This window comes from Bos grunniens, chromosome 28 (assembly GCF_055505025.1).
Source record: "Bos grunniens cultivar Pamir isolate PY7600 chromosome 28, Bosgru_T2T1.0, whole genome shotgun sequence".
NCBI classification, from domain to species: Eukaryota; Metazoa; Chordata; class Mammalia; order Artiodactyla; family Bovidae; genus Bos; species Bos grunniens.
Genome location: NC_141192.1, coordinates 33,589,915 through 33,603,788, shown reverse-complemented (window position 1 = coordinate 33,603,788; position 13,874 = coordinate 33,589,915). Strand labels below are relative to the sequence as shown.

The 13,874-nt window shown below is 41.2% G+C and overlaps 1 protein-coding gene and 1 long non-coding RNA gene across 5 annotated transcripts in view; one reads left to right on the top strand and one right to left on the bottom strand.

Moving 5' to 3' along the window:
- CHRM3 (cholinergic receptor muscarinic 3) overlaps positions 1-13,874 on the top strand; it is a 558,540-nt gene that overhangs the window by 438,058 nt on the left and 106,608 nt on the right. The gene's annotated exons all lie outside the window — the stretch shown is intronic.
- On the bottom strand, positions 594-8,469 carry LOC147343123 (uncharacterized). The gene is made up of 4 exons (XR_015156671.1): positions 8,346-8,469; positions 4,109-4,271; positions 1,752-1,857; positions 594-732 (listed from the first exon to the last, which is right to left on the bottom strand). It is a non-coding gene; the product is annotated as an uncharacterized LOC147343123 (long non-coding RNA).

The window sequence follows — 13,874 nt, the reverse complement described above, 5'->3', positions numbered from 1 at the left end:
TCTGAAAATGGATTTTTATTTCTTGTTCACACCAGGTCTTTTATTTTTATTTTCAACACTAGTGGTATGTGTAGGAATGTAAACGTAATATATTAGAACACTGAGAAATTTTTAACTGGGCTGGAGATAGGTAGAGAAGAGAGTGGAATAGATAGAAAGACAATTAAGGTCATTTTTTCAAGATTTCCAGGTAAAGAGCACCCGTCTCCTATATTTTTCACTTCTCTTTCTAGTGGATGATCTCTAAAGAAGAGCTAAGTAAATTTCTAATGGAGCAGCTGGCAGGTTCCTGTAGGACCAGCTCACTGCTCGCTCCTCCCTGGTTTCCAGTGAGCAAACCCTCAGGAGAGGGAGGACATATCCCTGTCATCTCTGCGTTCCTCACACCATTTAGCACAATGTCAGGCTCCCATTAGATCTTCAATGACTGCTGATTTCTCCATCTTACTTAATCACAGTATGTTAGAGCCTGCAATTCCTTGGAGATGATCAAGTTCAATGCTTCTCAGCTTTAGCATGCATACTAATCACCCAAGGATCTTTCTAACGTGCAGCTCAGCTCCTGTGGGTCTGCGGTGAGGCCTGATTCTTCACTTCCCAGCAGCTTCTAGGGATGCTTCTACCGCACTTTGCATAGCAGGGATCTGTGGAGTGCCTTTCCCACGGGGCCCACCCGCTCCTGTGGCTGGGCTGAGGGGACCCAGAGCCACAAGACGATCCAAGTTCTTCTTCCTGAAATGTTAAAGGTGGTTGAAGAGAATTTGAACTATGACATTAAAAAAAAAATTAGATAAAGATTTAATATGAAGCAGAATGCAAAATGCGATTAAGAAAATTTGTAAGAAAAAAAAAAAGTGTAAGCTGTTACAAAAATGTAAGACAAGTGGAAGGGACTTTTTTTCACTTGAGAATTCTCTCTTCAGTTTACACTGCCAGCCAGCCTCCAGGGGATGCATTCTGACCAGATGCTCTTAGGGGCACTTTAGTGGGAAAGTTTGAGAAACACTAATATAATACCAATTGGAAATAGGCCCCCAAGGAGGTTCAAATAGCTAGTTTGTTTATAATAATAAATTTTATTTATTTTTAACTGAAGTATAGCTGACTTACAATGTTGTGTTAATTCTCATTGTACAGCAAAGTCATTCAGTTATACATACTTGGTGGTGGTGGTGAAGTGGCTAAGTCATGTCTGACTGTTGCAACCCGTGGACAGTAGCCTGCCAGCTTGCTCTGTCCATGGGATTCTCCAGGCAAGAATACTGGAGTGAGTTGCCATTTCCTTCTCCAAGGGATCTTCCCAACCCAGGGATCAAACACCAGTCTCCTGTACTGCAGGCGGATTCTTTACCAACTAAGCCACCAGGGAAGTGGCTTTTTAACTGAAATATAGTTGATTTACACTGTTGTGTTAATTCTTACTGTATCGCAAAGTAATTCAGTTATACATATGTAAATATATGTGTGTGTATGTATATATGGTTTATATTCTTTTCAATTATGATTTATCACAGGATATTGAACATAGTTCCCTGGGCTATACAGTAACACCTTGTTGTTTGTCCATCCTACATAATATAATAATAACTAACTTTTTATTGGACTCTTACTACGTATGAGCCATGCATTGTGTAGAAAACATATCGTATCACATTTAATATCAGGCTAGATTTCTCCAATCACTGTTGTTCCTATTTGTATCTGGGGAAACTGAGGCTTCAAGAAGCTGGATAGTTTGCCCCAGAACTTACCTCAAAGTTCGTGCTGCCAAGAATGGTGTTTCAGAGCCTCCTGAAGTATGTTGAGCTGGGGCTAGAACCAGATTGTTTCACTTCTGTCCAATACGCCACAGAGAGGCTGGGATAAAGCAGACAGATGCACTTGGCATTGCTTAGTTTTTCTAAAGAATGCCTTTGACAGTTATGGAATGGTGTCTAGTAAGAATCAGGATACTTATTCCTTCCTGTTTCTTTCATGATAAGAGTAAGCAGATTAACTAGGTTTTCTGTTCAGTAACTGAGCCCTGGTTCTAGGCTCAGAGAAATCAGTACTTTCTCACTAATGTGTACTTTTCCTGCCAAGCAGCCTTCAGTGTTAAAGGAAAAGAGTGTCTATAATGAGCTTTTATAAATTGCATTACTAGGTGACAGTTAATTGGTTTCATTCCTTACACAAATGGGATTAAAAAGAGTAGTGCCCAGACTGCTATAAAGAGTGACTGCTCTACTTCTGTGCATTTCAACTCAGCATCTGGAAGCTATCCAGATACATCATCTAGATTTTTCCATGCTTGGCATACTGCACCTTCCATGTCTGTGGTAACAAATATGCTCTGAACTCGTCCTGCGATTACAAATATGCACTGAGCTCATCCTGGCTTTTCCAGTAATCATGTATGAATGTGAGAGTTGGACCATAAAGAAGGCTGAATGCAGAAGAATTGATGGCTTTTGAGCTGTGGTGTTGGAAAAGACTCTTGAGAGTCCCTTGGACTCCAAGGAGATCAAACCAGTCAGTCCTAGAGGAAATCAATCCTGAATATTCATTAGAAGGATTGATGCTGAAGCTGAAACTCCAGTACTCTGGCCACCTGATGTGAAGAGCTGACTCATTAGAAAAGACCCTGATGCTGGGAAAGATTAAAGGCAGGAGGAGAAGGGAACGACAGAGGATGAGATGGTTGGATGGCATCACCGACTCAATGAACACGAGTTTGAGCAAGCTCTAGGAAATGGTGAAGAACAGGGAAGCCTGGCATGCTGCAGTCCATGGGTCACAAAGAGTCAGACACAACTAAACGACTGAATAATAGCAACATCCTGGGATGAGGACAGGCGCACCTGCTGCCCCCTGATCTACCTGATGACCAGGGTCGGGTGCAGTGGAAACTTCAGCCCCAGTCTGATTTTCTTGTGTGTTATGGTTCTCTCATCCTATAAAAATAGACCAGATTTTCTTCCTCTTCCTTCTAATCCTTGATATTTCCAAAAGTGATAAACCCCAGGTCATTTCTGTGAAGTGAGATTTTTGTAGAGGTCTGGGTTTGGATGAAGGCAAGCCACCTTGAAATTAGACAATCTGACATTACTGAGATCATCTGTAGCTCCCAGGGTAAGTGGAAACCATGAAGTTTTGTTTCTCTCTCATTAAACTAATAACTATTAAGTATATGTTAAAAGAAAAATATGAATCTGAACCACATGATATCATCATTTTGAAACATTTCATACTGATGGCTGAGAATATGTAAAAATGTAACACAGTTCATTGAGTGAGAAATACAACAGAAACTGAAACACCACACTGCAAAGCAGTTTGGAACACTTCCACAGGGACTTCTGGTTAAAACTCCACGCTTCCACTTCAGGGGGCTTGGGTTCAATCCCTGGTTGGGGAATTAAGAGCCTACATGCCACATAGTATGGCAAATAAATAAGCTCTATATAAGATTTAAAAAAAAAAACAGATTTTAAAAAACCAAAACACTTCCATGCCTGTGAATTACATGCTAACCACCCTATCCAACTTAGTGGTGTCATCTGTTTATTAGCAGCCATAAATAGTGTATAGACTTTCTGAGAGTACAAAGCTGAGGGTCCTAGGACTCACTCTACGTGTGAGCGGCATGGGTAGCCAGCTCTAACATTTTTTTTTTTAATTTGTTGGCCATATTAATTTGAAGTTGTGGTGAAAATGTGAAAAATTTTATTACATGAACAGGCAAATTTGGTTTTATAAATTATCATTTGAGTAATGCTTGCACATGTCTACTCTAATTCATGTTGATGTATGGCAAAACCAATACAATATTGTAAAGTAATTAGCTCTAACTTTTAATTTGAGGTTTAATTGAGAGGTACAGGGAAGCTGCCCCATAGGAAAGTATGTCCTTTAATAAAGCTTAAAATCCACCCTATGTAAACTGTGATTCCTGCTAAATCAGGCCCTGCTCTTCCCATTGTCTTCATAATGCAAATATCCCTGAGAAAAAATAATACATTAAGTTCCTCAGATCACACCATGAAGGCATTTTCAGACTCTTCCTTCATAGTATAACAGGGTAGAAAGCTGTATTTTCCTAATGCACGGGGACATAAGGTCTTATTACCTTCTTTACAGGATGGGGTCAGTGAAGTATCCTTTCTACTTGAGCCATTTTGATGTAATCTCTTATTACAGTGGGCTTCCCAGGTGGCTTAGTCGTAAAGAATCCACCTGCAAATGCAGGAGTCGTAGGAGACAAGATTTGATCCCTGGGTCAGGAAGATCACCTGGAGGAGGAAAGGACACACTCCAATATTCTTGCCTGGAAAATCCCATGGACAGAGGAGTTTGGTGGCTACAGTCCACAGACACAGCTGAGCACACACATATGCATGTTATTGAAACACAAAGCCTAACACATGGCAGCAAATTCAGAAAACACTTTTTTAAAAGCACATCCTGCTGGTGAACTTAGGTACATATTTGCTTTATCGCTTATTAACTTGGATATAGTGGGGGAAATAGAATAAAGTACTTAAAGAATACAGGGTAACCATCTTCATCATCACACTCTTTTCAAAAACATGAGTCAGTTTCCCAGATCCTTTTTAAAAGACACATTACATTTACCAGAGAGCATGTTGTATCACCACATTAGGTAAGAGTCCTGGGAAACATTTTCCTTTTTTATCAGCTGGAGATGATACGAAGAGTTTTGAATTTCAAGAGGTGACCAAATTCTCTACTCATCCTCACTGTGATCATTTCACTGTCAAATTTAAATATAGACAAAATTCTTAAATATCAACTTTTTTTCTTAGTATGAATTTTCTAGTCTTAGCCACTAAGATAAAATCTGAACGTGGTAAAGAACCCATGCAGGAGGCTCAAGAGACATGGGTTTGATCCCTGGATCAAGAAGATCTCCTGGAGAAGGAAACAGCAACCCACTGCAGTATTCTTGCTTAGAAAATTGCATGGACGGAGGAGGCTGGAAGACAACAGTCCATGGGGTCTCAAAGAGCTGGACATGGCTGAACAACTAAGCACCGTACATGGTTAACAAGTTAAATGATGCAAGGCAGCCTAAGGGTATAGACCACATTCCAAGCAGAGTGGACCTCTCACTGAGTGATGCAGAGAAGCAAGGCACCATCTCTCCCTTTCAGAACTGTCTATTGGAGCTCTCAGTCACTACCTTCAAATGCCATCAAAGTGGCATTTGTCTGAATTTAAATCTGCTGTGGTAGACCAGGGTACAGCACCAGACAGACTGGTATCTTGCCATTCTAAGACTTGCCAAATTTGCCAACCAAATCAATTTATTTTTTAAACTATGATGATTAGAGGATTTATAGTCTCCAAGAACAGTAGGCATTATGCTAATGGGAGAAAGGCAACCTCCCCCTTCTCAGGGAACATTTATCTCTCCTGGGTGATGACAGCTTTATGATTTTACTGCGAAAATCCATGGAAGGTGCTTTTACAAAATCAACTGTCTTTTGAGATATTTCCAAGGGCAATGGCACAGGAAAGGGAAACCATATTTTAAAGCAGAAGCTGAATAAAACTTGGGAGTGAAAAATGAGATGTCGTTACCATGAAGGGAAATTGACTTTTTTTCACTTGATTCTTCCCATTGCATCCTCACATATCATCCATTGCATTTCTTTATTCAGAATGGACCACACTGTGGGAACCATTCTTCCTGTGGCAAAGACTTGTGCATTTGCTGTTTGACACTGTCTGGGAAAGTCTCAAAGGTTCCGAGGCTTCTTCCTGCTTGGCATAGGTGGAGAGCCACTCCACCTCTTCTCACTGCTGGAAGTCTTATCCTCATTTCCATCAGAACTGCCTTTTGTTTTGAAGGGAGTTTACTTTGCAGTCAGGTTTCTAAGGGAAACAAGCTGATGGCGATCCTGACCACCACAGCTTCTTTCTCATACATCATGTGGTCCACAGGGCATGTCCAAGTTCATCCTCAAATCCTGTGACTCAGCGTGAGTGAAATACAGTCCCTTCCTCCTAACTGGGGCTGACGAGGCAGCAGAAGATGGAGCTGTATCATTCTTCAAAATCTTCCCTTGCTTCTCACCTTGATCCTTCTCCTTTCTGTGTCCGTTTACTCCCATATTTTTTCCTCTTGATTTCTCTCTGGCTGTGATTTGTGCAAACTCTTTTCTTCCCTCTAAAAATTTTCTTCTTTATCATTTCCTTGTATTAATATACCTACTATTCATTTCTTCTCATTCTTCCCAGAGATTATTAACTCATTTCCATCTCCTATTCTTCCTTATCCTAAAGTCATCCTTTGCTCATTTCCTTCCCTTTTATATTATGTCCCTTCTAGACCTAAAGTAGGGGCTTCCCAGGTGGCACAATGGTAAAAAAAAAACCCACCTGCCAGTGCAGGAGATGCTCAAGACACATGGGTTTTATCCCTGTGTCGGGAAGATCCCCTGGAGTAGGAAATAGCAACCTTCACCAGTGTTCTTGCCTCAGAAATCCCATGGACAGAGTTGCCTGGAGGGCTATAGTTCGTGGAGTCGAGTGAGCATACACACACAGACTTAAAGGAAGTCATAATGATGAGAGTAATAAGTATAGCGTGTAGAAGCTGCTATATTTCAGGATACACTGGGCTACATACTTCAAGGTTGGCATCTCAGTTAATCCCTGCAAATGAGAGGGTGGTATCATGCTCTTTTAACTGATGAAAATCAATGAGGTTCATACAATGATTAGCTGACAGAGTTGTTAGTCCAGTGCCATTTATCTGAGTCACACACAAAAAAAGCCATGGCTTGTTTATGAGCTGTAACTCATAGGCTTCTGGTGAATTGGAATAAATATTTATGCCATTTCTGTCAGGGTATTCACTGACCTGTATCCAGCGATGCTGATAAATTCCTTTTACTGCAAACCTATCAATAATTATATATTGAGTATTTAAGAAATCATAAATTCGGGTATTATAGGTAGACACAGTAGAGGATCAGGAGGAGTAAGAGGAGAGGAAGGGACAACAGAAGCAGCTGGAAGAGAAAAAGATAAGAGCTGGCTTTGTCTATGCTTTTAAAACTTCTGCTCCAGCTAAGCTCTCCAGGAATCCAGAGCATGTTGGAAGGTGAAATGAGGAATCAGAGCCTTAAATTGGGTGGACAAGGAATGAATGAGTTCATCTTGGTCTCACTCACCCCCTTCCCATAAAATTGAAGGCTATTTCTTCCTGCCTAGGAGAAAACTACAAATATATTTTGCAACTGTAAAGTTGGTTTAAGTGAAGTCACTCAGCTGTGTCCGACTCTTTGCGACCCAGTGGACTGTAGCCCACCATGCTCCTCTCATAGGGTTTTACAGGCAAGAGTACTGGAGTGGGTTGCCATTTCCTTCTCCAGAGGATCTTCCTGACCCAGGAATCGAACCCAGGTCTCCCGCATTGTAAGCAAGGCCCTTTACCATCTGAGCCAAAAGTTGGTTTACCTAAGTATAAAAATTCACACTCTTAGTTTTCAGTCCAAATGTACAGCATGCACATGTGATTCAAAATCATATTTAACTGACCTAACCAGTGTGGAAAGGGTACCTTTCTGGGCTCTCCTCCCCTCAGCTATAATATCACCCAGCAAAACACCAAATCCATCATAAAATCGTGAAATAGGTAAAAGAAAGAGAGGAAGGGGATTCGGAGCAGGATAAGCATTAATGGAAAAAACTCCTGGGTTTGCTTCTACCCCCTTGGTCCTATCTCTTTATGCATATATTTAGATCTTAGTCACATGTTTTGAATAATGGGAACACTAGGGCCGTGTAGCCTGTCATATGATTGTAAGAGCTAAATGAACTGGGGTACTTCAAAATGCTTTGTGAAATGAAAAACACTCTGCAAGGAAGGAAGTAATTAGCATTCCCAGGTGACGCTGGTGGTAGAGAATCCACCTGCAATGCTGGAGACACGGATTCGATCCCTGAGTCAGGAAGATCCCCTGGAGTAGGAAATGGCCCCCCATTCCAGTATTCTTGCCTAGAAAATCCCATGGACAGGGGAGCCTGGTAGACTACAGTCCATGAGGTCACAAAGAGTCAGACACCACTGAGAATGCATGCACACACACACACACGCACACATACACATCGCACACACCAACTTCAAAGTATCTGATTTCCCTTGCTGAGTAATTCTACATAACTTTCCTTCCACTGTTTCTTTCCAGCATCTTAACAATGGGTACTTCAGTATTACATTTTTTAAAAAACAGAATCTCTCCTGAACTTGTTTTGAAAGCTTTTAATTTCCTGGCCCAAGATGTCAAGGAACCCAGCCTGCCCTGGACACCTTTGGCTCCACATAAAGCCCTTACCCACTGCTGCCTGCAGGTTCTGGATAGAGGTCCTGAGATGGAATGAGCCCTCAACTGCCAGCCTCCAATTCAGTGGCAGCTTTTGCCCAGCTTTGACCTGCCATCTCATGAAGAAACCTGAAAGAAAATCTCAGAACTCCTGCTCTCCCAGTGTCCTGCCTGTTTGCTTACCATTGTCTTGGCCTCATTCACTTAAAAAAAAAAAAAAAACACTCGTGCCAGGTGTTGAGCAGAGCCCTGCAATTTGAAATGGAGTTATACCCCATGTGCACATCTGTGGGCCTCCAGAGATTGTAATTGCTGAGTTCATCAGGAACAGATGGGCATGCTTAGCAAGAAAATAGGATTGACTGCAGGAATTAAGCTGAAAGCAGTAAGTGCATGAGTGGGCCAGATGCAGTAGGCCTACAGAGTAAGGACGTACAGCATTACAGGTCGCATAACCTCGCGTGTGCTCACAGGCCATCGGGCCAGCCTCCCTCTGAGAAATGGGCCGTTACTATGTTCCTATATGTCATAGAAAACAAATACATACCTGCACGCTATTTCTCCTTCTAAAAAATTAGACAAATTGTAACTTTCTTCTCATGGTTCAGACTAGGTAGAGGATTTTTGGTTGGTTTGTCTGTTTTAACGTGAAGTATAGTTGATTTGCGATTTTCTGTTAGTTTCAGGTGTACAGCATAGTGATTCAATATTTTTTAGCTTATACCCCATTTGAAATTACTTTAAAATATTGGCTAGATTCCCTGTGCTGTACAATATGTCCTTGTAGTTTATGTGTTTCATACACAGTACTTTGTACCTATTAATCTCCAACCCCTATCTTGTCCTTCCCCATCCCTTCTCCCCACTGATAACCACTAATTTTTTCTCTGTATCTGTACATCTATATCTGTTTTGTATAGTAATATTGGCAGTTTGGGCTCAGACACTTAAACGCTGAAAGAAAAGCTAGAAGTATAAGGACTCTAGAAATATTAGATGTACTAATATCCATTTTCTTTCAAGATGTGAAGGTAATAGTTCACAGAAGAACCAAAGAGAAACATGTATTCTGTCATCCTCTGTAGGCTGCTCCCTGATCAGTGAACATATCAAATGGCTGTGACTGCACTTGCCTTTTGAAGGTGATGATAATGAAAATTCGAGTTCATGCACTTTCTTTGAGGTATTAGATGATTGCATCGAGCAAAGTACCAGAATTTGACCAATACATCCTTCTGCAGGTTTGAGTTGTTAACACAATGAAAATACAAGAAAAGAAGCAAAAGTAATAGTTGGGTGGAAGATCATGTGGCATTTTTAATCTTTAAAAATCAGTTCCTTTTTACTTGTTCGGAAAAGAAAAGTAGCTCAAACTCTCTAATACATCATTGTAAATAATTATTCTTCTGGCCTTTTTATTAGTGGGTTTTAGTTTATAGTTTTATGGCAAGAGTAACATTTATAGGTTGGCACAACCTTAAAAAAAATCACCTTGTTTAAAATTGTCCTACCATTTAAATATCATCATTTTGGCAATGAACACCTTCTAAACTTATCATTCTCAATTGTGGGCATTAAGCCCATAAATAGGAATGCTAGAGGGGGAGAAAAGGGAGTTACTTCCAGGAGAAGAGAAGCTTTGGAGACGTGAATGGAAAATGTTGCCTCTGTTTAGCATGAATGAGCCTAGGATTTAAATAACATTCTTCAGGCCAGATAAATAGTTTTTCTTTGGCTTAGTAATCATGCATTGCATTCAAATATTTAAGTGAAACATTTTCTGGCTTTCCTCACTTCGTCTTTGATCTTTACGTGCCCTGTTGTATTTTAACTCATCAGCTTCACCAAATAAAAAACCTAATTTATTTCTTTTAGTGCATATCACAGAGGCAGATTTGCTGTAAGGGATTGGAAATACACATAATTGAGGTTTTTTACTTTATACATACATGTTCCTCAATGTTGAAATACACTGGAATGATAAAGTAGTTGATGCTTAGTGGCTGCATCATGAGAGCTTATGATGATCTCATTTATTCTTTTCTTTCCTCTAGTTTCAAGCTGTTCTACAATGGCTGTGCATTACTGTGCATATGACTATAAATGACTATTTAAAAGTGAAGACTTTTAAAGAGAATTATTCCAAAATTTATTTGAATTCTTTGTCAGTAAACTTCCATGTTTTGCCACTGTGAGACAATGGTTATTTAGGGGATTAGGGGCTTTGTTTGGTTTTGTCTTATTTTTAAGTTTTTATTGGAGTGTAGTTGATTTACAATGTTGTGTTAGTTTCATTGGGCTTCTCTGGTGGCTTCAATGGTAGAGAATCTGCCAACTAGGCAGGAGACCCGGGTGCGATCCCTGGATCGGGATGTGTACAGCAAAGTGAATCAGTTATACATATGCATATATATATATATATGCTCTTTTCTAAGATTCTTTTTCGATATAGGCCATTACAGAATACTGAGTAGAGTCCCCTGTGCTATATAGGCGATCCTGATTAGTTACCTGTTTTATATATAGTAATGTGAAAGTGAAAGTCACTCAGTCATGTCTGACTCTTTGCAACCCCATGGACTATATAGTCCATGGAATTCTCCAGGCTAAAATACTAGAGTAGGTAGCCATTCACTTCTCCAGGGGACCTTCCCAACCAAGGGATCAAATCTAGGTTTCCTGAATTTGCAGGTGGATTCTTCACCAGCAGAGCCACTGGGGAAGCTATATAGTAATATGTATATGTCAATCTCAATCTCCCAATTTATCCCTCCCTCCCGTCATTACCCCCTGCAACCATAAGTTTGTTTTCTACATCTTTAACTCTGTTTCTATTTCTGTAGATAAGTTCATTTGTACCCTTTTTTATATTCCAGGTATAAGTGATACTGTATGATACTCATCTGTCTCAAGACATTGGTTTCTTTTAATGCATATCTCAATAGTCCCAATGTCCAGTTGCAACCAGGCTCTTCTGAAGTATTCACTCCATGGGAGTTCAATAAAGACAGCCTTCCAGAAAGCTCTCATTCATGCATACATCCGTGACAAGTCATAGCTGAAAATCAGATAAGCAGAAAGGAATTGCAAGTCTATTTTGTGTCTCTCCCCTTGTGCAACCTTCAGCAAGGTAAATCAGTACAGCCCTCATCACCCAATAAAATGCTAAGCTGTTTTATGGACAGGATTAATCTGCATCAGAGAAGATGGGAATTCTTGTTGGCCATTCAAATGAAGGAGACAAATAAGAATTTGCCCTAGAATCATGCAAAGGATAAGGAGACAACCTCTTGTTGCCTTAATTACATGTTGTGTGAACTATTTTCACTCTTTATACAGGTGATCTTTTCAAGGTCTAATGATATATCAAATCTAGAGGAATAAAGAAGTCTCTTATTTGTCACCTGAAAAGTACCTAGTGATAATCCTTGCTGTGTCTATAGGGCTGATTAATCAAGTGTGATAAGACTATCATCCCTTCTGTTTCCTAAAACTCAAAATGGATCAGGATGAAAGATTCAGGGCAAACCACTGATTTTCTTCATAACCTTTAACTTCCCATAGACTCTCTGTAAGCCTTTTAGACAATTGTCTAAAGTATTTGCATTTCCTAGAAATTGATTCCAAAAAGAATTAACCAGGTCTTCTATAAAACCCAGCACAGATGACTGCTCATGTTGATGCAGTGGACAGGCAGTTATTGAAAAGGCTTATTTATAATACTGTCTTTTCCCATCAGTAGTATCTTGACCCGACTCTAGTACTCTTGCCTGGAAAATCCCATGGATGGAGGAGCCTGGTAGGCTGCAGTCCATGGGGTCGCTAGGAGTCGGACACGACTGAGCCACTTCACGTTCAATTTTCGCTTTCATGCATTGGAGAAGGAAATGGCAACCCACTCCAGTATTCTTGCCTGGAGAATCCCAGGGACGGGGGAGCCTGGTAGGCTGCCGTCTATGGGGCTGCACAGAGTAGGACACGACTGAAGCGACTTAGCAGCAGCAGCAGCAGTATCTTGACAAGCTCCCAGTTAAGCATTGCATGTTAGTCTTTACAAAAGGAGGAGACAAGGCAGTCTGTACTAGGGGTCTGTGACTCTAAAGTCCATTTCTTTTCTCCAAATGTATTAGAAAGATCTAAGATTTCAGCTCTGAAACCAGTGTGTCTCCCACCCTGCTTTGTCTTGCCCACCATCCCTATGGTGGCCCTTACCCGGAGTACATCATCTGCCCACTTGTTCTTTTTCCTTTTTGCTTCAGCAAAGCTGATTTACCACATGAGAACATAAAGAAGCCACTCACTTCTCCACCTAGGTGGTAGACAGGCTCAAGAAAGGCCAAGGTCGCCTTAAGGAGGAGCAGGTGTTTGCAGCCATTCGATCTTGGGACTCGGGAAGGCTCCTCCTCTGCCTGAGGTGTAGTGGGCTCTCAGGAGGCCCACACGTGGAATGTGGCCCCTGTTAGTTCTTATGTGGCCACACTGTTTGTGCTTATCAGGCTGGGCCATGCCCCAGGCTGAGGGGACTCAAGCTGATCTGTGTGCTGCGGCTGCCAGAATGTACTGTCTGTTCTTCCAAATATCTTCTGCAGTCCCTGGGGCTGTGTTGAAATGCCAGCTGTGAGGTAATCCTCACCAAAAAGGGATCTGGGCTGCTTTGGATTCCCAAGCTATGAAAGGGATGCTGTGCTTTGCTGCTGAAGCTCTGATGAAAAGCCTACAGACCCTTGGAGGCCAAGTCACAGCCTGTAGCTTCACCGTGGCCCTGGTGACTGTTCTGCTGATCTTCCAGAGGAAAGCAAGGCTGGCCCAGGGAAACATTGACTTCCTCCTGTGAGATCAAAGGAAAGGCTCTGTCAGGGAAACACATCCCAGGAGCTTCAAGGGGGACATGCCTGGAGGACTAGGAAGGGGGAGGATTTCCAAATCATGTGCTTAGGATCTCAGAATTTAAGCCCATGTCACTTACTTCAAATGTCATTTTCTTGAAATTGATTGGACGTTTTGTTTCTCAGTAGCATAGCGTGTTAAATTTCAGAGCACTTGCAGTTATCTTTAGTGTGTCCTTGGCCAAATTCAGAGACACCTTGATCACTTGCTAGAAAGAGCTGACAAAGGGAGCTGGACCAGAGTTGTGATTAAACACTTCCACTTGCTTATCAACCCTTTAAGGCTAAGGCACACAGTGTCCTCGTGTAACCTTTCACACCTTGTAATATGGCCCTGGTAGCATTTCTAAAAATGGCCATCTGTGACCGTCAAGTTCAGTGTGTGTACCTGTGTGTGGTTCCAACTTGAGCCATGGTTTCCAAGGATACTCTTAGAATCACTCCAACTTTTGCTTCTGAGAGCATACAGCAACCTTGATATCTTGCATATTCAGGGCATAAGCATACTCAATATGTATGTGTGATTTTTCAGAAAGTTTCCTCTCTTTTTGAAGCAAGACACACTTTATGGATTTGCACTTGTTCGTGATTGGACTTTGTTGGTAAAAGCCATCCTGATTCACAGTCTGGGTAGCATTTCAGGATATCACTGAGA